This window comes from Amblyraja radiata, chromosome 4, assembly GCF_010909765.2.
Source record: "Amblyraja radiata isolate CabotCenter1 chromosome 4, sAmbRad1.1.pri, whole genome shotgun sequence".
Taxonomy (NCBI): Eukaryota; Metazoa; Chordata; class Chondrichthyes; order Rajiformes; family Rajidae; genus Amblyraja; species Amblyraja radiata.
The window spans coordinates 104,231,296-104,254,220 of NC_045959.1; positions in this window are offsets into that span (position 1 = coordinate 104,231,296).

Below are 22,925 nucleotides of genomic sequence, written 5' to 3' on the forward strand. Positions count from 1 at the left end.
AGGAAGATTGTTCCCGATGTTGGGGAAGTCCAGAACAAGGGTCACAGTTTAAGGATAAGGGGGAAATCTTTTAGGACCGAGATGAAAAAACATTTTTCACACAGAGAGTGGTGAATCTGTGGAATTCTCTGCCACAGAAGGTAGTTGAGGCCATTCATTGGCTATATTTAAGAAGGGAGTTAGATGTGGCCCTTGTGGCTAAAGGGATCAGGGGGTATGGTAGAAGGCAGGTACAGGATACTGAGTTGGATGATCAGCCATGATCATATTGAATGGCGGTGCAGGCTCGAAGGGCCGAATGGCCTACTCCTGCACCTAATTTCTATGTTTCTAAAACACAATCCAAGTTGGACAAACTAGGCTGGTTTTCTCTGGAGCATCAGAGGTGGAGGGAAGACCATAAGGAAGTAAATAAAGTTCCGAGAGGCATGGATAGGGGTGACAATCAGAACCGTTTTCCTTGTGCGGAAATATCAAGGACTAGAGGGCATAGCTTGAAGGCGAGAGGGACAAAGATTAAAGGAGATGTACAGGGCAATTTCTTTCCATGTTGGGTTCTGGAAATGTGGAGCTGTGAGTGGTGAAGGCAGATACAATAGTAGGGTTTAAGTGGCTTTTGGATACGCACATGAATATGTCGGGAATGCGGAGGTATGGATCACATTTAACTTGACATCATATTCGTCACAGACATGGTGGGCTGAAGGATCTGTTCCTGTGCAGTACTGTTCGATGAAACAATTTGTCAACACATACCATGTGCCTTAACACAGATAATTCGCTTTTTCATCTAGGCTTTACACAACTGCAGACAACTTAAAACATCACTTTTAGGTTTGTTTCAGGCATCCCCTTTTACTGTACGAGGATCTCTGAAAAAGCAAAAGACACCACTGGGCTCTAAAATATACATGCACAAAGGAACTGCAGATGCTGAAATCTTCAGCAAAACACAAAGTGCTGGAAGAACTCAGCAAGTCAGGCAGCATATGGGGAGGAAATGGACAGGGATAGTTTGGGGTTGGAACCTTTCTTCAATCCAATATGTTGCTGGTCCATTTCCCCCCACACATGTTGCCTGACACGTTGAATTCCTCCAGCACTTTGTTTTATTTGTCCACTGGACTAGTGAAGTCTAGTGTCTGTGTGTTGTTACAGGGCTGTTCCACTGTGGCGACCTAATTGGGGAGTTTAGGAGAGTTTGAAAAAGTGTCATGTTGAAGACCTCCTTCGACCTCCTTCGATTATGTTGAAGACTAGTTTCGACTAGCTTCGGGAAAATTGGGCACCGAATAGTGGAGAGTGGAGACGACCTCCCTTCGATCTGCTTCGACCTCCCTTCGACTATGTTGAACACTATCTACAACTACCTTCGATCACCTTCGACTACCCTCGATTACCTACGAGTAACATGCCGATGTACTATGACCTACTTCAACTAAACCTACGAGTTTAAAAAAAAAAAAGATTTTTTTCCATGGCGACCTTATTTTACTTGCATTTTTCAGCATGTTGAAAAATACGCCGCGACCTAGCCGAGGCCTCGAGTACGCGGGGACCACTCTCGAGCATGAAAGAGAGTTATGCCCCTGTCCCACTTAGGAAACCTGAACGGAAACCTCTGGAGACTTTGCGCCCCACCCAAGGTTTCCGTGCGGTTCCCGGAGGTTTTTGTCAGTCTCCCTACCTGCTTCCACTACCTGCAACCTCCGGCAACCACCTGCAACCTCCGGGAACCGCACGGAAACCTTGGGTGGGGCGCAAAGTTTCCAGAGGTTTCCGTTCAGGTTTCCTAAGTGGGACAGGGGCATAACAAAGACCTCCTAGGACCTCGTGTCGACCATGCTGCGAGTATGAGTCGAGGGCAAACTCTTCTAAACTTGCCAATTAGGTCGCCACAGTGGGACAGCCCCTTTAGTGTTACTGCCGACAAAGGCAACTTACCGATGTAGAGCTGTCATTACGTGGAAAGGAACTGCAGGTGCTGGTTTATACCGACTATAGACATAAAGTGCTGGAGTAACTCAGCGGGTCAGGCCGCATCTCTGGAGAAAAAGGATGGGTCTGAAGAAGGGTCCCGACCCGAAACGTCAGTCATCCTTTCTCTCCAGAGATGCTGCCTGAGCTGCTGAGTTACTCCAGCGCTTTGTGTCTATCCAGAGCTGTCATTACTCTTTCATCATCGGTGGTCACTCGAAACGAGTATGACTCCCCTCTCATGGAGGACGCCTGTGCGTGACTTTGTTTAACGTGGGGAGACTGGTGCACAGACAGCCACCACACGGTCCTTGACAGATCTGGGTTAGAATCCAGTGGCATTGAATCCAAGACGACCGGGGACCCTTTCCTGCTGCAGCCTTCATCCGCCTTCCCAGCCGTTGTGACCCTCCACTAAATTCAGCCATCATCCTCCGCCTGTTCCACCGTTGAGGTATTGGTTGGATTGCTCTTTGTCAGAGACCTCCCCCTCGACCTTATTGCCATGAGTGGCCCTACCAGGAGCATAGCTCCAGACGGCATCGCTCTCAGGATCTCAGGACCACACAAGCTTCTCCTCCACGACAAGGTAACAATCCACGGATTTATTGAAGGCAATACGTACTCAACACGAGCACAACATTAGGCATGATTGTCTATCCCTACATCTGCCTGCCACACTTTGCAGTTGTTCCCTCTCCCAGTACAAGGTCATGCCATCCCAAGACAAAACAGATGAAAAATGTCAGCTGGGTTTCCATAGGTGGCACAGTATCGCGGCAGTAAAGTTTCTACCTTACAGTGCCAGGAGCCCAGTTTCAATCCTGACTATGGGGTGCTAAATGTGCAGAGTTTGCACGTTCTCTCTGTGGCTCTGTGGGTTTTCTCCTGGTGCCTCAGTTTCCTCCCACATTCTAAAGACGTGCAGGTTTGTAGGTTAATTGGTTGCTGCAAATTGTCCCTCATGTGTAGGATAGAGCTACCAGTAGTCTATGGGTGACCGTGACTCAGTGGGCCGAAGGGACTGGTTCCACGCTGTATCACTAAACAAATATCCAACATTTTGGTAGAAGCAAGGGCTAGATTATTTTCAAAATGTATGTTAAAAAAAAATTAGTTTGAGTTTGTGTTGAGTTTGAGTTTACTTAATAAACTCAAATTAATAATCATGTGTACCGAGGTACAGTGAAAAGCTTTTATTGCATGCTAACCAGTCAACGGAAAGACCATACATGATTGCAATCATGCCATCCACAGTGTACAGATTAAAAGAGTGGAGCGATTGTAATGCGTAATTGCAGATCCACTTCTGCGACCAGCACACAAAGAGTCTGAAGAAGGGTCTCGACCTGAAATGTCACCCATTCCTTCTATCCAGAGATGCTGCCTGGCCCGCAGAGTTTCTCCAGCATTGTGTGTCTATCTATGGTCAGCATCTGTAGTTCCCTCCTACACACAAAGAGTCGCCTGGTGTAGCGGCAGATTTTCATATCTTTCGGGAAATTAACTCCCTTGCCGCTAAAAGGATGAGCAGGGATAAGGGGAATATCTTCGATACGCATGCGAGCTCATTCACAGAGACCTTCAGAGCTTCTTCACAGATAAGTCTTCAAAACAGTCTTTTGATGAATAAATGCTTTATTGTTGATAGAAAACAATAAGATACACCCAAATTTCTTCTGACGTTACTGCAATCTTCATCGAACTCCAGCTTATTACTTTAAACATTAAAAACTCCTTGTGTCTCCATTACACTTCACATGGTCTCCTTTATGGCTTGCCTGGCCCGCTTGGTCGAAGAGTTAACCTTCTCCCTGGCTCGCTCCAAACTACACTAAAAACTAAACTTCAGCGCAAGCATCTTAGCTCCAAACACGCCCAAAAACACGTCATAAATCCCTCCCACAATATAACGGGCAGTCTTAAATTTAAAGGCACATGCCATCATCAATGACATGCAAAACAGGCCAATTGGCCACTACATACCTGCCCCTAATTGTTCCGAGTATATTACGAGGCAATTACTAATAAACATTAAAAAAGTGGCCACAAAGGCTTAACACATATCAAAAGCAAAAGGTCAGGGAATAAAACCCTGTGGCTCCTCGTCAGGAAATTAAATCCCGGTCTACCGCGTGACAGGCGGGGATACTAAACACTATACTAACGAGGAAAAAATAGCATACACTATATATCCGCAATCAGAATTCTTCATCGATTCTTCCATCTTCACTTTCGCCTTCTAGAAGCAAGCATAACTTGGTTATTAATCTTATTACAACAGTGGTTTTGGTTCAAAGTCGTACACCAAACCCTTAAAATCAGGCATGATACCCAGTATACAGTCCAAAACATAATAGTCCAAAGCTTTGATAGCATGAAATGTCTTCCTCCATGTCTGATCAACTCATGGATGTGTTGTAACAGTAATGTTGAAATATGAAAATCCTTCAAAAGAATGACAGGATCTTTAACAATAAAGTTCACCGTTAAGTTTGATTTAATTTCCGGATCATTAGCAGAGATTTCAAATCCCAGCTCAAGCTTTGGACATTCTCTGTTTGGCTTGCAGAGAGATTTTAGTTCCTTGATCCATCTCTTTTCACTTAAGAAACGGTTCATTGTCAGTTTTCTGGAAACTTCATTCGCAGGATTTTCTTCAGTGTCAACATATTTCAGTTGTACAACATTAGTAACTCCCAATGCTCTTTCCATTGGCAGATCGTCTTTGTCCAAATCCAACTCTCTGGTTTCTTTGGCTCTATCATCTAATGGAATGCTTTCACAATTGTCGATGTTCCACTTAGAAAGTGTGAATCCTCCCTTATTGCAAAGACAAGTCAGATGTTCTACTGGTAGAATTGCTTCCTGCTCAGTAGACATGGATTTTAAGCAATCATCATTGTAGAAATTATTCTTCAAAGAGATTCTTCTTTCATGAAATTTACTATTCTCGCCAAACTTGCGATTCAAATTCTGGGTACATTGCTCTGCCATACGACGATTATTCGGCAGATTGACACTTTCTTGTTTGAAAGGTAAGTCCACACAACAGTGTCCGTCAATCTTTACTGAGTAGTTCATAATATCCATGAACTTCAACTCTTCATTCGATATCTCTTCAGATTTCTTGTTGGTACTTTCCTTGAAGTCATGATTGTATGACTTCATCACCGGCTTTTCTAATTCATCAGTAGACATTTGATTAACAGCAATGGCAGGACAGTTCATCTGATTTTCGTTTTTGTGGTTCTTTTTCAAGGAGCCATAGATAACCCATCCAAGTCGGGTTTTCGTAGCATACGGTCCATCACCTTGTCTCCTAACAATCTGTATAGGTTCCAAAGCCTTCAAAACATTCAATCCGATAGGTAGATCAACACTCAAATTTATTTCAGATATCTTGACATCCTTCAAGTAAGGCCATTGCTTTAAGTCTTCATGTCTTGGTATATTTTGATGACCAACAGGCATAGTTCCATGTGTAAACACTTCAGATATCGGTATAAAATTATCTTCATCCAAACTGGATATCTCCATACTCGTAATGTAATGACTCCTGTTCTCTTTATCTTTATTCATGGTACGTAATCGAATCTTAGTATCTTCTCCTGTGATATTCAGCCTTCTCCTCAGGCTTTCTGTACAAAAGGTAGTCGAACTTCCATGATCCAGAAAAGCATATGTTTGCAACATGGTATTCGTCTTACTGTTCCTTACCTGTACTGGTAAGATAGAAAAATTACAAGCTTCTACCCCGGCCCCAATATGAGCAGTTACTTGAGGCGAGGTGATAGCATTTCTAGCAGTTGGCTTCTCGCCCTGTTCTGTTTGCTCCGGTTTATCTTCTTCTATTTGCTCTGGTAGCTCATCATCCGTTTGTTCCAGTTCTTCTTCTTCCCAGTGCTCTGGTAGCTCTTTTTCAGTGTGAAGTGCTTCAGGATGATATTGATTGCACTTATAATAAATCATAGGACTCTAACAGTCTCTCACCATATATCCTTTTTTCAAACATCCAAAACAGATTCCCTTCTTTTTCAAGAAATCCATCTTTTCTTCATATTCTTTCATCTTGAATCTTCGACACCATCTTACGGTGTGACCAACTTCATCACATAATAAACAAAATACTATTTGCATGATGTAGGGGTTTTGCGTTTCCCTTTACTCCACAAAAGGATTCCCCTAGGTTCTAGACCTCGGAATTATGGTGGGATATGATACAAAGGTTGAATTGACCAGAGTGTGCTGATGAGAGAAAACAGAAACCAAGATGGCCTCAAGGCAAGTCTAAAATTTACAGGCTTTATTAAACAATGAGAAATCGAATCTCACCAACACTACACAATGCGTGGCTAAACTTATGCTTTAAACTCAAACTATGGACGAAAACTATCGGGCACGTCGTAAAACTTACTTTAACACAAGTTACTTGCAAGCATACTCCCCCTTTCCCTTTCTTCTCTCAACTATCCTATTTCGGGAACTTCACCAGGTCACCGGGATACTTACAGCTAGGTCGATCGGTTGGGCTCACGAGCCGTCCAGCAGAGCAGGAAGAGCAGGAAGAGAGAGAGAGTTCTGGCTTGACTTCGACTTTTATACCTGAGCTTCCTTTGAAACCCCCAGGTGGTCCTCTGGATAAAAGGGGTTCTTTTGATGTTTCCCAGTTTCGATCTGGCATGAACAATAGGCTTCCGATGATAAGGGGTTTGCTGATGTCATGATCCCTCAGCCTGATCGTTATCATCCCCGATGGTGATTGTGCTTGTGCTGGCCTGTTTACCAGCGTCTGCTGAGGCTTGGTTCCTCCCTTTGTGTATCCAAGAGAATCTCGTTATCTCCGTCTCAGCCTTTCCTGTTCACACCGTTGTGTGATGTCCAAGTCCACAGGCCAGACGGGTTTGATTCTTGATGTGGATTGGGGGGGGGGTTTTCCGTTGCAGCCAGCAAATTTGTCTTTTAAGATATCCATGTGCTTATTCAATTTCTTCCATAATTTTGGAGGATTTGCCCAAATAACTTACATGCCCCTACGACACGTCCAGGCTCGCACGGACCGTGTCGATTGACAAAGTTAGTGGGCAATCCTCCAGCCTCAAGAGCTGTAAACACTCCTGGTGAGAAGGTGAAATTATGTACCCCGAAAGCCCCCTTAATCGCTAAACTAGGCCCTCGAAGCACATTAACTTACACTACACACATTTTACTTTACATCAATCCCACAAACCATTCAGTACCCTCACGACCATTCCCTGAAAATGCAGGGATTACAACTTATGTACAAAAGCTATTGCACTAGAGTACAGACATTTTACAGTGATGGGGTGTCGTTATGGTGACGTCGGGCGGCTCGATTTACCAGCCGTTGTAATTTGGCCATCCTCCTCCGCCTTTTAAATTTGCAATTAATGCATAGCAAATACACCACAATTATCATCTGGCAGATGATCAGAACATGGGACACGATGCGGACCCATGCTGGTACTATGATCCAGGACTCCAGGTCCCACCAACTTGGAGACTTGATCTCTTCGATCTCCCTGGCGATATCCAGAGTCTTTTGTTCCAGGGAGAAGAAGTGTTTGTGCGACAACTCGACCGCCACCAGCAACTCTTTTAATTTTTCGTTCACTGGGGGAATATCATACCCAAAATGGGCAACATAATTAAATAAGTCAGTAACATTTTCTCGTACCGAGAGGTGAACCGAAGAAGGTTCCGGGATGGGTAATATTCGCTGCTGTGCCACATGGACTTCTGCCCTGGGTTTAAAGCAGAAGCTGCTGTGCGGTATCGGGCACCACAGCTGTGATCCGTGCTGATACCGCTGGGCACTTGTGGTGACACAGTACGTCCCACTGCCTATATACGCCACCTGTGGAGGGACATGGTCTGCCGCCATCGCCTCCATGGTGCAGTTTATAGGCTGTGCCCCAACAGTCCTGAACCCACACTGAGGCCTATCCTCAGCACCCATGTGCTGGGGACACAGGATTACCTGTGCTCCCCGGCTCCGACAACCCAAAAGGTCAATGCCTGTCACAGCTTGCTCCCTCACTATGACATAGGGCGGGACCTTCCCGTAGCGAATATGCACCCCCCCACAAACAACTCCCACGTTCTCCACTCGGTACAGAGGAGCTGGTCGTGCCGAGGTTCCCATCACCGGGATTCGTACGACCACTCCCATTATGGTGTGATTGGATTTTCCGCAATCCACCGGTACCGGGTAGGCCTCGGAGGCCACACGAAGCTGACAAGGACTCAAAGTGCTGTTATAAGGGTGTAGCGCTGCTAGGTGCTGGTTGCTTATCCAGGAGGGGACCCGACCTTGCCTCAGGTCTTCCAGGTTGCTCCTCCCCTCCCCCAACAACCACGCACCATACAGCCCACACACCTCATTCTGTGCAGCCTGATTGGACGCATTCCGGTCCTCTTTAATCAAAGCGTTTATCGTTTTTGCATGTGTCTCCAATTGTGCTATGATTTCTTTTAGATGTAGAGTCATTGCCATCTCTTCGTGCAGTCCCGATCCTACCACCGCATTTTCCTCCCCCAGAACCTTTCTTAACTGGCCCTTCAACTGATTGATCTGCAAGGCCAGTTCTACGTTGTCCATGCTATTAATAATAGATGTCCCCGTGTTAAATGCTGTAAACCCGTCGTTAACCACCCCTCGTCTTTGCCTACCGGACCCCAAAGTGAAATCCCCTCCCCCGCGGTACATCTCTTCTATGTCTATGTCCCCAAAATCCAGGTTGTGGAATTTCTGGAACATGTCTTTTAACAGGGCCTGATATAATAATTCCGTCTCGCGGGGGCACCATGTGGGTAACCGCACTTCAGTCAAATCCGATGGACTCCTCCGTGTCCCCGCGATGCGCCACGCTCATCCGGAGGCACATCGTTGCCATCATCCATAAGGCGGGGCTACTTATCTGGAAAACAAAGCAAAACACTCCTTGCCTCCACAGAGCTATCCGCCTAAAATGGCATTTGGGATTTTGATTTGTCTGTTATGGTCCACTTTTCCACAGCACATCCCTTCGATCCCGTACTGTCTGTCCCTGTACTCCCCTGTAGCTATACAAAACCTTATATCTAATTACCAAACACTACATCTACTTACACACAAACCAATGCTATATACAACGCCACCCGTCTCCGGGTGGCCAACTCATAACTGGTCCCCGTCACGCTGGGGCCACCCCTCTGGTGGGCCCTCCCGTGCAGGCCAGAACTCCTCCTGTCGAGGGGCCTGACTGCCCCTCACCTCCCTTTGCACTACGGGGTTTTGAGTTACCCCTACGTTCCCTGTGGAGACTGGGCTCCCTCCAGCCGCACTCCGTAGTGCCCTGTTTCGGCCACTCTCCTTCCCGGCCCTCCTGTGGCCGGCCCTAGCCCTAGGTTTAATTAGGGATGGGGACCACCTTACTGGGGGTTTAGGGACCCTGTCACTCCTACGTCTGACCGGGGGTTCCCACACCAGAGGTGATACCTCCATCTCCTCTGCTTCTGCTAGTTCTGCCTCTCTTAGGCAGTCTACGGTACCTGCCTGCGGAGGGCTGGAGTCAGCCTCCTTCTCCGCTGCTTCCAGTCCTCGCCCTGGAACACAGCCGGCTACTTCAGGCTGACTACCTGTGGACTCGCCTGGCTCCCCTACGGTTTCCACATCAACCCGGGTCTGTTTTTGATCTTTACCCCCGTACGATCCCTCTATCATCTCCTGCCTGCAAATGGCTGCTGAGGCAGCCTTTAAAATGGGGTCTTGTGCCTGGACCATGGTCTCCTTTTCTCGAGGCTGCTCCCTGGCTGCAGCTACCTGTCCTTCCTCATAGGGGTCCCATGCTTTCCCACTCCTGGCTCCTTCCCTGGCCAAGCAATCCGCCCTCTGATTTCCCTCGCCTCGTGGACTATAGGGTGCCCTACTAGATGGAGGGTATGTACGGGGGTTGTTCATGTGGACAATGCTACTGGAAGCACCAATGTCCAGCAGATAACTCCCGACCACATCCTGGACCTCCATCTTGACCCAGGGTCTCCCACATGGGCCATACTCTAACGGGCATAGGAATGTGGGCTGTTTCGCTGGCAGTCATAAAGGTGCCGGGGGTGCGGATACGGGCGCGCCCTGGCCTGTTGCCATGGCTACCTGTCCGGACCCTCCCGCCTTTGACTGCAAATAGGTAATTAGATCTTTTATTTTTATTGTTACCGGGGTCCTATCCCCCGCTGCTCTACTTGGGTTTCTGCATTCCCTCTTGTAATGCCCGGGCTTCCCACACCCATAGCACACCGGCCTCATCTCGGAAGAGGTCTGGCTGCCTTCCTGTTTCCACTGCCTCCTTTTGGGGGTGCCGGTACTATTTTGTGCACCTTGCCCTTAAAGGGCTTCTCCTCACTTCTCTCCCCATTGCGGTATGCAAGGGTGAGCTTCCTGATCACCTCCGCCTCGTTAAGGTTTGGGTCAGCTGGGTCGAACCAGTGCTCGGCCCTTGCCCTAACTCGCGGGAGGCAATTCGCCACCAGAGTCTTCAGCCAGTGAGCTGTTCTCCCATCTAAATTCTGCCTATCTAAAGGCATCCCACACGCTCCCTCATATACTGCCCAAAGCCTGTCTGCGAACATGTCCGGGGACTCAGCTACCTGCTGCTCCGTCTCCCCCACCCTGGTGAAAGGACTACCCTGATTCAACCCCATGGCCTCCAGAACCGCTGTCTGTGCCGCTACCCATGTTTCAGGTCTTCCCCCTTCCCTGGAGGTCACCGCCTTGCATAGGTATGAATCTAGGGTCATCAGTAGCAGCTTTACCCGTTCTACCTCATCGCAATCGTTTATGTCGGCCGCCTGCTGCACCTCCATAAAATGCAATGACGGGTCTCCTGCCCTGGTTAACTTGGGAACCTGAGCCACCATCCCCCTCAGCACATGTGCCCCATGGGGAATGATGATATCACTCTCTATGGGCCCCCTATCTGCCTGCCCTACCGGGGGACCATATTTCCTTTGCCGTGCCGGGCACATCTGCCCTACTCTGGGCTGTTGCCCCTTTACCCCTGGCTCTCCCACCATGATCGGTAACCCCACCACCTCGTGGTGTGCTACACATGGCGCGGAAGCCGCTAACTGAGGGTGCTCTCCCGCCCCTCCTTGGGCCTGTCCCTCCCCGGACAACCCGAACCCCACCTGCCGACCCGGACCTATCCCCGGCGCCTCAGGAGGCGGTCTATTCCCCTTTGCCCCTGGGGAATCATCTGCTGAGGGAAGCCCTCTGCCCCCAGGGGACCCCCCTGGTCCTACCAGGTGAACCCGTCCCCTAGTCTTGGACAGAGTCTCCTCCAGCTGCGCTATCCTTGCCTGGCAAGGCCCGTGATCACTATCCCCTAGCTCGCTACGGGCCACCCTGTATGCTGCTTGTATATCCTGGAACTTTCCCTCCAGCTCCCTGCACTTCTGTGTACTCTGAGCCAGGAGTTCCTGGGCGTTCCGTTCCCTCTCCTTTGCCTCTACCACCTGGCATTGGAGGAATTCCTGGGCATTTCTGTGGGACTTCCCTCGCCTGCAAGATACACTGCCTGGCTTTACTGCATTCCTCAGATAGCCCTTCCCCTTCTCTAGCGCTTTCTTCAGCGCTGGCCCTAGCTTCTCTCAGTTGCTCTTCCAGTCTATCTATCTGTCTCTGCATATTGGCTACCTGCTGTGATAGGCACGCTAGCCAAACTGCCTTTTCCTGCCCTTTACTATACGCTCTGCTTTCCGTCCATTGAGCTGCAGCTTCTGCGGGCTGCTCTGCTCTCAACAGTGCTATCACCCATTGTTTGGTGAGATTGATCTTTTTAAACAGATAAGAGGAGATTCTCTCCTCCATCTTGCTACGTTCTCTCACCCCCTCTGACAAATCACATATCCCAAACCACCGAGGTCCTGCCATGGTCGCCATTCTGTAGGGGTTTTGCGTTTCCCTTTACTCCACAAAAGGATTCCCCTAGGTTCTAGACCTCGGAATTATGGTGGGATATGATACAAAGGTTGAATTGACCAGAGTGTGCCGATGAGAGAAAACAGAAACCAAGATGGACTCAAAGCAAGTCTAAAATTTACAGGCTTTATTAAACAATGAGAAATCGAATCTCACCAACACTACACAATGCGTGGCTAAACTTATGCTTTAAACTCAAACTATGGACGAAAACTATCGGGCACGTCGTAAAACTTACTTTAACACAAGTTACTTGCAAGCATACTCCCCCTTTCCCTTTCTTCTCTCAACTATCCTATTTCGGGAACTTCACCAGGTCACCGGGATACTTACAGCTAGGTCGATCGGTTGGGCTCACGAGCCGTCCAGCAGAGCAGGAAGAGCAGGAAGAGAGAGAGAGTTCTGGCTTGACTTCGACTTTTATACCTGAGCTTCCTTTGAAACCCCCAGGTGGTCCTCTGGATAAAAGGGGTTCTTTTGATGTTTCCCAGTTTCGATCTGGCATGAACAATAGGCTTCCGATGATAAGGGGTTTGCTGATGTCATGATCCCTCAGCCTGATCGTTATCATCCCCGATGGTGATTGTGCTTGTGCTGGCCTGTTTACCAGCGTCTGCTGAGGCTTGGTTCCTCCCTTTGTGTATCCAAGAGAATCTCGTTATCTCCGTCTCAGCCTTTCCTGTTCACACCGTTGTGTGATGTCCAAGTCCACAGGCCAGACGGGTTTGATTCTTGATGTGGATTGGGGGGGGTTTTTTCCGTTGCAGCCAGCAAATTTGTCTTTTAAGATATCCATGTGCTTATTCAATTTCTTCCATAATTTTGGAGGATTTGCCCAAATAACTTACAATGATAGTAGATACATTTCCTTTCATTACATCTGTCTTTTCCACAGGTATGGTCATGATAGCAAAACTACTTCTCATAGGTTCAGATCTTTCTTCAGTTTTGATAAAGGTAGAACCTTTGTTAGTTGCAATCGGTTTGTAATCTTCAATAGTCCAGTGTGGTTCTAACATGTTACCATACTTCCCTGTCCAAGAATTCCACCAGGTCTGATAGCCTGGCTACTTGGTTCCTTTCATCTCTAATTTTGCCTGCTTCATCGCTCCACTTTTCTCTCATTCTTCTGGGCAGTTTGTTAAAGATGATTCTAGTATTACTCGGAAGATTCATTTCTTCCATGTGGCCGAGATTTTTCATCGAGCTGCAAAGATTTTGCATCGAGCTCAGAAATATTGCATAATTACTCAATGCATCCCCATCTTCCGGCTTGATTTCTTTCCAAGCATGGGCCTTCTCCATGTAAGCGTTAGCAATCCTGTGTTCATCACCAAAACGTTCTTCAAGTAATCTTCTCGCCTTTTTATAGCCATGGTGGCCTTGCTCTTTCTGACAACTTTCTACAAGCTCTTTCACACTTCCACTTGTGTACTTCACCAGAAATCGTAAGCGCTCTTTTTCATCCATACATTTCGTTTCTAATATTTCTTCAAATGCCCTTACGAAAGCTGCATATTGCAAAGGATCTCCACCATACATAGGAATTTCTACTGGTGGTATAATTAGAAAGGTACTCTGTCGAGCTATGATCTCGTTGAATTCAGATTGCCTATTCAACAGTGCCAATAATCCATCCTGATAACTCAGGCTTGTTGATAAACAGGCCTTTGTGATTCAAATTGGCTTGCTCGAGCCTGTGCACCAGGCCTCGAAAGAGCGTGGTCCGCTATTGGTTTGTATCGAGCATCCACAGACACTCCAATCGTAGTTTGTTTCAATCTAGCACTCATTTGCTGAGATGCAGTTTTACCCATCTTACTCTGTTCCAATGGGTTTTCAAAGCCTAGAAATCTGGTAGACCTCGATTGTGGACTTAATCCAACTGCTAATTCACTTTGAGCAGTTTTTCTTCTTGGTCCAGAGCTCATCGTCCTCAACGATCTGGAGCTGCATCTTGACCCCTCACTTTCCAGTAGCTCCTTCTTTGCTTTGGCCTCCGCCATCTTTGTGTCTAATTCCAGTTGTTCCTTTCGCCGCCTCAGCTCCTCCTGCTGTCACGTCTTCTGTCGCATCATGTCTTCTTGTTCTTCCTTAATCTCATGTTTCCTTCTCAAGGCGTCCGCTTTTATTGAGAGAACAGCTAGCTCAGCTTTAACTCCCAATCGAGCAGAAGCCCTTTATACCGAACTGGCTGAAGAACCAGATTTATATCCTGAACTATCTGAGCTGCTACTGCAGCCTCTGCTGCTGCGGTCGGCTTTTTTGGCCGCAGACTTTGCAGGCAGTAATGAAGGCGTGGCCTTTGCCATTCGTAGTTGGGCTATGGGGGTCTTCAACTGAGGCTCTTCATCGCTTGAAGATTCTTCGGTATTTTCAGAATCGGACTCGCTGTCCAAGCTGGTACTGGCGTTCTTGGCCGCAGGCTTCTGAGCGGCAGCAGCCGCCTAGGCCAGCGTGGAGTCAGCTTTTGTCTGTGCAATTGTTGTGGCAGGTTTTAGGGTTGCCTCTTCATCACTACTGTCTGAGCTGTCGTCTGACAAGTCACTGATTTCCATTTTACTCACTCCTGCAGCTAGTCACGCCTGCTTTTCCATTCTGAACTTTAGGAGGGGGTACAGCACTGTACAAAACTTGTTGTGCTTTGGGTTTCACAGGAGACTCATCATCTAAACTGTCAGACTCTTCACTGCTAGAATGTTCATCTTCCATTCTGGCACCTTGTTGCTTCGCACTTCCAGCTACTAAGCTCGTAATTTGTGATATAATTTCAGATAACCACATCTCTGCCTTATCCATGATACCATTAAATATCTTTAGCCTGTCTTCCCACCACTGGGTGTGTCTTCTGTGTTCTTCCCGAGACGGCTGTGAACACAGCAGTAGATCTTGTTTCTTGCCAACCTCCTGGTAGAGGTTCCATGGTTGTCTCATATTAGACATCACCTTGATCTTGTTCTGTTCTGATTCTGTTAGCTTCTTCTGTTTCTCAATTAATCTGTTAATTGTATCCATAATTCGTTTCTCTCTCTCTCTCAGTTTCTTTCAAGCAGGTAGTATGTGTATTATCTGTTTCTTCTCGATACACGAGTTCTCTGTAGCTATCTATCGATTCGTTAACTTGTTCCCATATTGAGTTTTCCTTTTTTTGGGTTTCTTTAAGTTGTCTAATTGATCTCTCAACACCACCTCGTGGTTCATCTGGCGTGGCACTTTCTTCCTCTTCTGGATCCATGATTTTAAAGATGGCTTGGCAGATTGCCAAGTCTTTAAATTAATCGAACAAAGTGTTCTGCTAGTAGCTCTGGCTTTGTTTTGTCAACATTTCCATCAAAACCATAACATACTGATAATGTAGAGAACATCTCAAACCCCAGGTGCATAAAGATGATGCCAATTCAAATGGAATGCGCTTATCACAAGATTCAAAACAATCCAAAGGTCGGTCTGGCTAGAATGTCCCTTACAGACTTGTAAAACACTTTGTGAGCCTGTTACATTTAATCTTCTGTCCCTCTCTCTGGGACTGGTATTTAACCCCCCTGCCGGAGGTTCCCTTCGACTAAATGTAGCGGCAGATTTTCATATCTTTCGGGAAATTAATTCCCTAGCCGCTAAAAGGATAAGCAGGGATAAGGGGAATATCTTCGATACGCATGCGAGCTCATTCACAAAGACCTTCAGAGCTTCTTCACAGATAAGTCTTCAAAACACAGTCTTTTGATGAATAACTGCTTTATTGTTGATAGAAAACAATAAGATGCTTCCAAATTTCTTCTGACGTTACTGCAATCTTCATCGAACTCCAGCTTATTACGTTAAACATTAAAAACTCCTCGTGTCTCCATTACACTTCGCAAGATCTCCTTTATGGCTCGGAGGTACACAAAATTGCTGGGGAAACTCAGCGGGTGCAGCAGCATCTATGGAGCGAAGGAAATAGGCGACGTTTCGGGCCGAAACGTCGCCTATTTCCTTCGCTCCATAGATGCTGCTGCACCCGCTGAGTTTCCCCAGCAATTTTGTGTACCTTCGATATTCCAGCATCTGCAGTTCCCTTTTGAACTCCTTTATGGCTCGCCTGGCCTGCATGGTCAAAGGATTAACCTTCTCCCTGGCTCGCTCCAAACTACACTAAAAACTAAACCTGCGCAAGCATCTTGGCTCCAAACACGGCCAAAAACACATCATTAATCCCACCCACAATATAACGGGCAGTCTAAAATTTAAAGACACATGCCATCATCAATGAAATGCAAATCAGGCCAAATGGCCACTGGGTTGGGCGCCATCTTGTCATGTTTTACAGTCAATGTAATTGTTTTCTTGAACACCACTGCCTCGTTGGCTGATATTTTGGACAAACATCTATCTATCTATCTATCTATCTATCTATCTATCTATCTATCTATCTATCTATCTATCTATCTATCTATCTATCTATCTATCTATCTATCTATCTATCTATCTATCTATCTATCTATCTATCTATCTATCTATCTATCTATCTATCTATCTATCTATCTATCTATCTATCTATCTATCTATCTATCTATCTATCTATCTATCTATCTATCTATCTATCTATCTATCTATCTATCTATCTATCTATCTATCTATCTATCTATCTATCTATCTATCTATCTATCTATCTATCTATCTATCTATCTATCTATCTATCTATCTATCTATCTATCTATCTATCTATCTATCTATCTATCTATCTTATAAAAGTCTGTACCTGTCGCCTGCCGTCCGTCCGGATGCCTTTCTGCCTTTTGATTCGTTTCCATCGTGTGATGTCACAATGCCCAATGCTCGCAGATGTCCAATCACAATGCCCAATGCTCGCAGATGTCCAATCGGAATGGATCCATTTACATGTACGGCTTCCGGCTGCATTTCTTCCTTTGATTCACTGCAACTCCGAAACCAGACGCAGAATCGCTGACATCTTTTCCATTTCGGTAGAGATTTCACTTTTCTTTCTAAGTATCCGCTCCTCAGTACATTTTGTCGTGTTTAAGTACACGTTTTTAATCAAATCCTCCCCCCCCCCCCCCCCCCCCCCAATATTTCAAAAATAAACTGACTTCACACACATAGAAGCAGCACCAGCCCCAGGTGAACGTTCCATTGTGTGATGTCACAATGCCCAATGTTCACATATGTCCAATCGGAATGGAGCCATTTACATATGCCTTTGCAGGAGCCCCAGCCCCTGGTGAACGTTCCATCGTGTGATGTCACAATGCCCAATGCTCAAATACATTGTTGCCATAGAGGGAGTACAGAGAAGGTTCACCGGACTGATTCCTGGAATGTCAGGATTTCATATGAAGAAAGACTGGATAGACTCGCCTTGTACTCGCTAGATTTTAGAAGATTGAGGGGGTATCTTATAGAAACGTATAAAATTCTTAAGAGGTTGGACAGGCTAGATGCAGGAAGATTGTTCCGGATGTTGGGGAAGACCAGAACAAGGGGTCACAGTTTAAGGATAACGGGGAAATCCTTTAGTACTGAGATGAGGAAAACATTTTTCACACAGAGAGTGGTGAATCTCTGGAATTCTCTGCCACAGAAGGTATTTGAGGTCAGTTCATTGGCTATATTTAAGAGGGAGTTAGATGTGGCCCTTGTGGCTAAAGGGATCAGGGGGTAAGGAGAGAAGGCAGGTACAGGATACTGAGTTGGATGATCAGCCATGATCATATTGAATAGTGGTGCAGGCTAGAAGGGCCGAATGGCCTACTCCTGCACTTAATTTCTATGTTTCAATGTTCCCTCTCCTCACCCCTCTCCCTCTCCCACCCATCCCTCTCTCCCCCACCCCCTTCCTCTCTACTAACCCCACCCCCTTCCCCTACCCTCTGTCCGCCCTTTCGCCCTCCCCCTACCCCTCCTCCCCACTCTTCCACTTCTAAATCCCTTAACCCCATGCCCTCTTCCACCCCCACCCATCTCTCTTCCCTCCCTTCCCTCTCTCCTCCCACCCCGTCCCCTATACTCCTCTTCACACCACTCCCCACCGTCTCTCTTCCTCCACTCCCGCTCCCCTCCTCCCCACTCGTCCACTTCTCCCCCCTTCTCGTCCTCCCTCTCCCTCTCCTCAACGCCCTCTCGCCTCTCTCCCCCACCCCCTTCCTCCCCACCACCCCCTTCCCCCTATCCCTCTGTCCCTCTTCCATCACTCCCCCTACCCTCTCCTCCTCCCTCCCCACTCTTCCACTTCTCTCCCCTTCCCCCTCCACTCTCCCCTCCCCCTCTTTCCCCTCTCTCCCCACCCCTCTCCCCGTCCCTCCCTCCTCCCATCTTCCCATCCCCCTCCACCCACATCTCTCTCCCCATCTCTCACCCCCTACCCCGCTCTCCTTTCCCTCCCAAATCTATCCCGTTTCCTCCTCCTCCTCTCCCCTCCCTCCCTCTTCTCAACCCCTCCCCCCCCCCCCCCGCAAACGCCGCTTGGGGAAACAGACCCAACGGGTCTGCACTTGGTCTAGTTAATATATAAAACTCTCGTCCCATCCGACCGGATGCCGTCCGGCTGACTTTCTTCCTTTTGATTTGTTCCATCGTGTGATGTCACAATGCCCAATGCTCGCAGATGTCCAATCGGAATGGATCCATTTACATGGACGGCTGTCGACTGCCTTTCTTCCTTTGATTCCCTGCAACTCCGAAACCAGACGCAGAATCGCCGACATCTTTTCCATTTCGGTAGAGATTTCACTTTTCTTTCTAAGTATCCGCTCCTCATTACATTTCGTCGTGTTTAAGTACACGTTTTTAATCAAATCCTTCACCCCCCCCCACACTATTTCAAAAATAAACTGGCTTCACACCCATAGAAGCAGCACCAGCCCCAGCCCCTGGTGAACGTTCCATTGTGTGATGTCACAATGCCCAATGCACACATATGTCCAATCGGAATGGATCCATTTACATATGCCTTTGCAGGAGCCCCAGCCCCTGTTGAACGTTCCATCGTGTGATGTCACAATGCCCAATGCTCAAAGACATTGTTGACATAGAGGGAGTACAGAGAATAGGCTGTGGGCCGAGGAGCTTTATTCTGCAGTTTCGTGACCCAAGTCACCAAACTACATGAAATTTTCACATATTGTGTAAAAATATTTATAAAAATCACCACTGAAACTCAGAAAAACGGGAAAAATGTCGGGAATTTTTTAGTCCAATCAAAGCACGTTTAACATTGAGTTGTCTGCCAGTTGGCCAATCACGCACTTTGTTTCAGGCTAGCACACAAAATGGCTGAGGGAGCTTCACAGATGCCTGTTTTACTGGAGATTCCAATGTGTTGATCTGTGGAATAAATGTCGTGGAAACTTGCAGCAGGTTCATTGTATTTAGTGGGAAAAGCATAAAAAAAGCTGAAGAAAGTGCTGCGAGGTCGATTAAAGTGCAAGAAAGCAAAGTCCCTGCTGAAGTGAGTTAGTTGATTCATGGGGTCCTTCTTTGTGTTCCAGCACATCAGCAGGGATTACTCTACAACACGCTGGCATTAGTGACAATGTTTAATTTACTGTTATAGCTTAGACCCCCCCTCCCCCCCCCCCACACTCTTTCCCCTCTCTCCCCCCACCCCTCTCCCCCTCCCATCCCACTCTCCCCCTCCCTCCACACTCTTCCCCCTCTCCCTCCTCATTCCCTTACCGTGCACAGTCTCTGTCTTTAAGAAGGAACTACAGATGCTGGAAAATCGAAGGTAGACATAAAAAAACCTGGATAAACTCAGCGGGTGCGGCAGCATCTATGGAGCGAAACCCGGAAGAAGGGGTTTCGGCCAAAAACGTTGCCCTTTTCCTTCGGTCCATAGATGCTGCTGCACCCGCTGAGTTTATCCAGGTTTTTTGTTGTTGTACCAGCCTCTCTCTCTCTCTCTGCCCTTCTCTCTTCTCTCGACTCATGCACGCCCGCTCCAACCCCTCCACCCCCCCCTTCACCTCTCTCCCCCATCCTCTCTTCGCCCCCCCCTCTCCCTCTCCACCCTCCTCCTCCCCTTCCACACAAAATATTTTTTGTGGGGGCAGGTCCACAGTGTGTGTGACTGTTTGTGGAGGCAGCCACGCGCTCTCCATTCAAGAAGACGCTCATCTGTTTGTGGAGGCGCGTGCATAGTGTGTGACCAAAGATCTTATAGCGGAGCTCTCCGCAACAAGATCTTTGTGTGTGACGACACACGCTCCCCCACCCCCCCTTTGATGCAGGAGGCGCGCGCAGCATCTGAACGCTCCGCGATTGTTCGAATTCTTCACTAACCGTCATTCTGACTTTGCTTGTGAAGAGAAAAGTCCTGAATTGCATTTGTCTGATGCAGGAAGATTGTTCCCGATGTTGGGGAAGTCCAGGACAAGCGGGTCACAGTTTAAGGATAAAGGGGAAATCCTTTAGTACTGAGATGAGGAAAACATTTTTCACACAGATAGTGGTGAGTCTCTGGAACTCTCTGCCACAGAAGGTAGTTGAGGCCAGTTCATTGGCTATATTTAAGAGGGAGTTAGATGTGGCCCTTGTGGCTAAAGGGATCAGGGGGTATGGAGAGAAGGCAGGTACAGGATACTGAGTTGGATGATCAGCCATGATCATATTGAATGGTGGTGCAGGCTCGAAGGGCCGAATGGCCTACTCCTGCACTTAATTTCTATGCTTCTATGTTTCCCTCTCCTCACCCCTCTCCCTCTCCCACCCATCCCTCTCTCCCCCACCCCCCTTCCCTCTCTACCACCACCCCCTTCCCCTACCCCTCTGTCCCTCTTTCACCACTCCCCTACCCCTCCCTCCCCACTCTTCCACTTCTATCCCCTTACCCCACGCCTCTCCCACCCCCACCCTCTCTCTTCCCCTCCCTTCCCCTCTCTCCCCACCCCTTCCCTACCCCTCTGTCCCTCTTCCACCACTCCCCCTCTCTCTGCCTCCACTCCCGCTAACCCCTCTACCCTCCCTCCCTCCCCACTCTGCCACTTCTCTCCCCCTTCTCTCCTCCCCTCTCCCCCTCCTCACCTCTCCTCACCCCTCTCCCTCTCCATCCTCTCTCCCCCCACCCCCTTCCCTCTCTACCCCCACCCCCTTCCCTCTCCCCCCACCCCCTTCCCCTATCCCTCTGCCCTCTTCCATCACTCCCCCTACCCCTCTCCTCCTCCCTCCCCACTCTTCCACTTCTCTCCCCCTTCCCCTCCACTCTCCCTCCCCACTCTTTCCCCTCTCTCCCCCACCCCTCTCCCCCTCCATCCCCCCTCCCATCTTCCCCATCCCCCCTCCCCCACATCTCTCACCCCCTACCCCGCTCTCCTTTCCCTCCCAAATCTATCCCGTTTCCTCCTCCACCTCTCCCCTCCCTCGCCTCTTCTCACCCCCCCCCCCCCCCCCCCGCAAACGCCGTTGGGGAAACAGACCCAACGGGTCTGCACTTGGTCTAGTTACTTACAAAACCCACTTTTTATTCCACCCACTCTGAGTCCCAGGTTGAGCCGTAGATCTCTGGGATGACGGAGCTCCCTCTTCAATGGAGACATATTGGTAACCATGACATGCACAGCACAGGAATTAGGTTCTGCAACTTAAATTCAGGAAGTTAGGTAGGGCGGCACGGTGGCGCAGCGGAAGAGTTGCTGCCTTAAAGCGTCAGCGAACCGGGTTCGATCCCAACTACAGGTGCTCTCTGTATGGAGTTTGTACATTCTCCCCGTGAACCACGTGGGTTTTCTCAGAGATCTTCGGACTCCTTCCACACTCCAATGACGTACAGGTTTGCAGGTTCAATGGCTTGGAATAAGTGCAAATTGTCCCTAGTGCGTGTAGAATAATGTTAATGTGCAGGGATCACTGGTTGGTGCAGACTAGTTGGCCCGAAGGGTCTCTTTCCATGCTGTATCTCTAAATGAATTAAAGAGAAAGATCTCTAAAACTGTAATCTCTGTATTATTTCTGGTGCCTTGTACTGACGAGTACAATAACAGAAAGAATGATAGATTACCATGAGTCAGCGTACCTGAGGAAGACTGATAGTCTGATGGAATGGTGCCTGAACAAGAATCTTGGTCTCAAATAGACACAAAAAGCTGGAGTAACTCAGTAGGTCAGGCAGCATCTCTAGAGAAAAGGAATAGGCGACTTCTTCAGAATGAGTCAGGGGTTTATCTTTGGCTTAAACCAGCATCTGCATTTCCTTCCTACTCAATATTGCGCTCAGCGTTGACAAGACTAAGGAGCTCGCTGATAGTTGATTTCAGGAGGGAAAAGCTGGGGATCTAAGAACCTGTCTTCATCAACGGGAGATGCTGGAGTAACTCAGCAGGGCAGGCAGCATCTCCGGAGAGAAAGGATGGGTGACGTTTCTGGTCGGGACCCTTCTTCAGACTGAAGTCAATGGGACGTCGGTGGAGAGAATCAACGGCTTCGCGTTCCTAGGTGTGCAAATCTCTGAAGATCTCTCCTGGGCCCAGCACGTTCATGCAATCACAAAGAAAACTCATCTACAAGATACATTCATTTGTCACATGTACCAATTGGTACAGTGAAATGTGTAGTCGCCATACAGCCATACAAATAATAAAGAGCACAGGACATGATCAAATTCCCACTGTGAGGGAAGGCTCCAAAAATTCAGTCGTCCTCCTCTGTTGACCTCCCGTGGTCGGGGGGGGGGCACCAGAACCCCCCGCTCCGGGCGGCTCGATGTTCAGGCCCGCTCGCCGGGGTGATGGAAGTCCGACGTCGGGACTGGAGGACCACCTCAGCGGCTTGGACATCCAAAAACGGCCACCTCCTACCGGAGTCCGCGGCTCCCAAAGTCCGCAGGCGGACATGCAACGCTGGCGGCCCTCGGCAAAGGGCCCCAGGTCTCCGCGATGTTGAAGACAGCGCTGGCCGCGCTGGAAGCTCTCCAAACCGCAGCTCAGCGATGTTGGAGCAGCAGGCCCTACACTCCGGAACTCCAAACGGC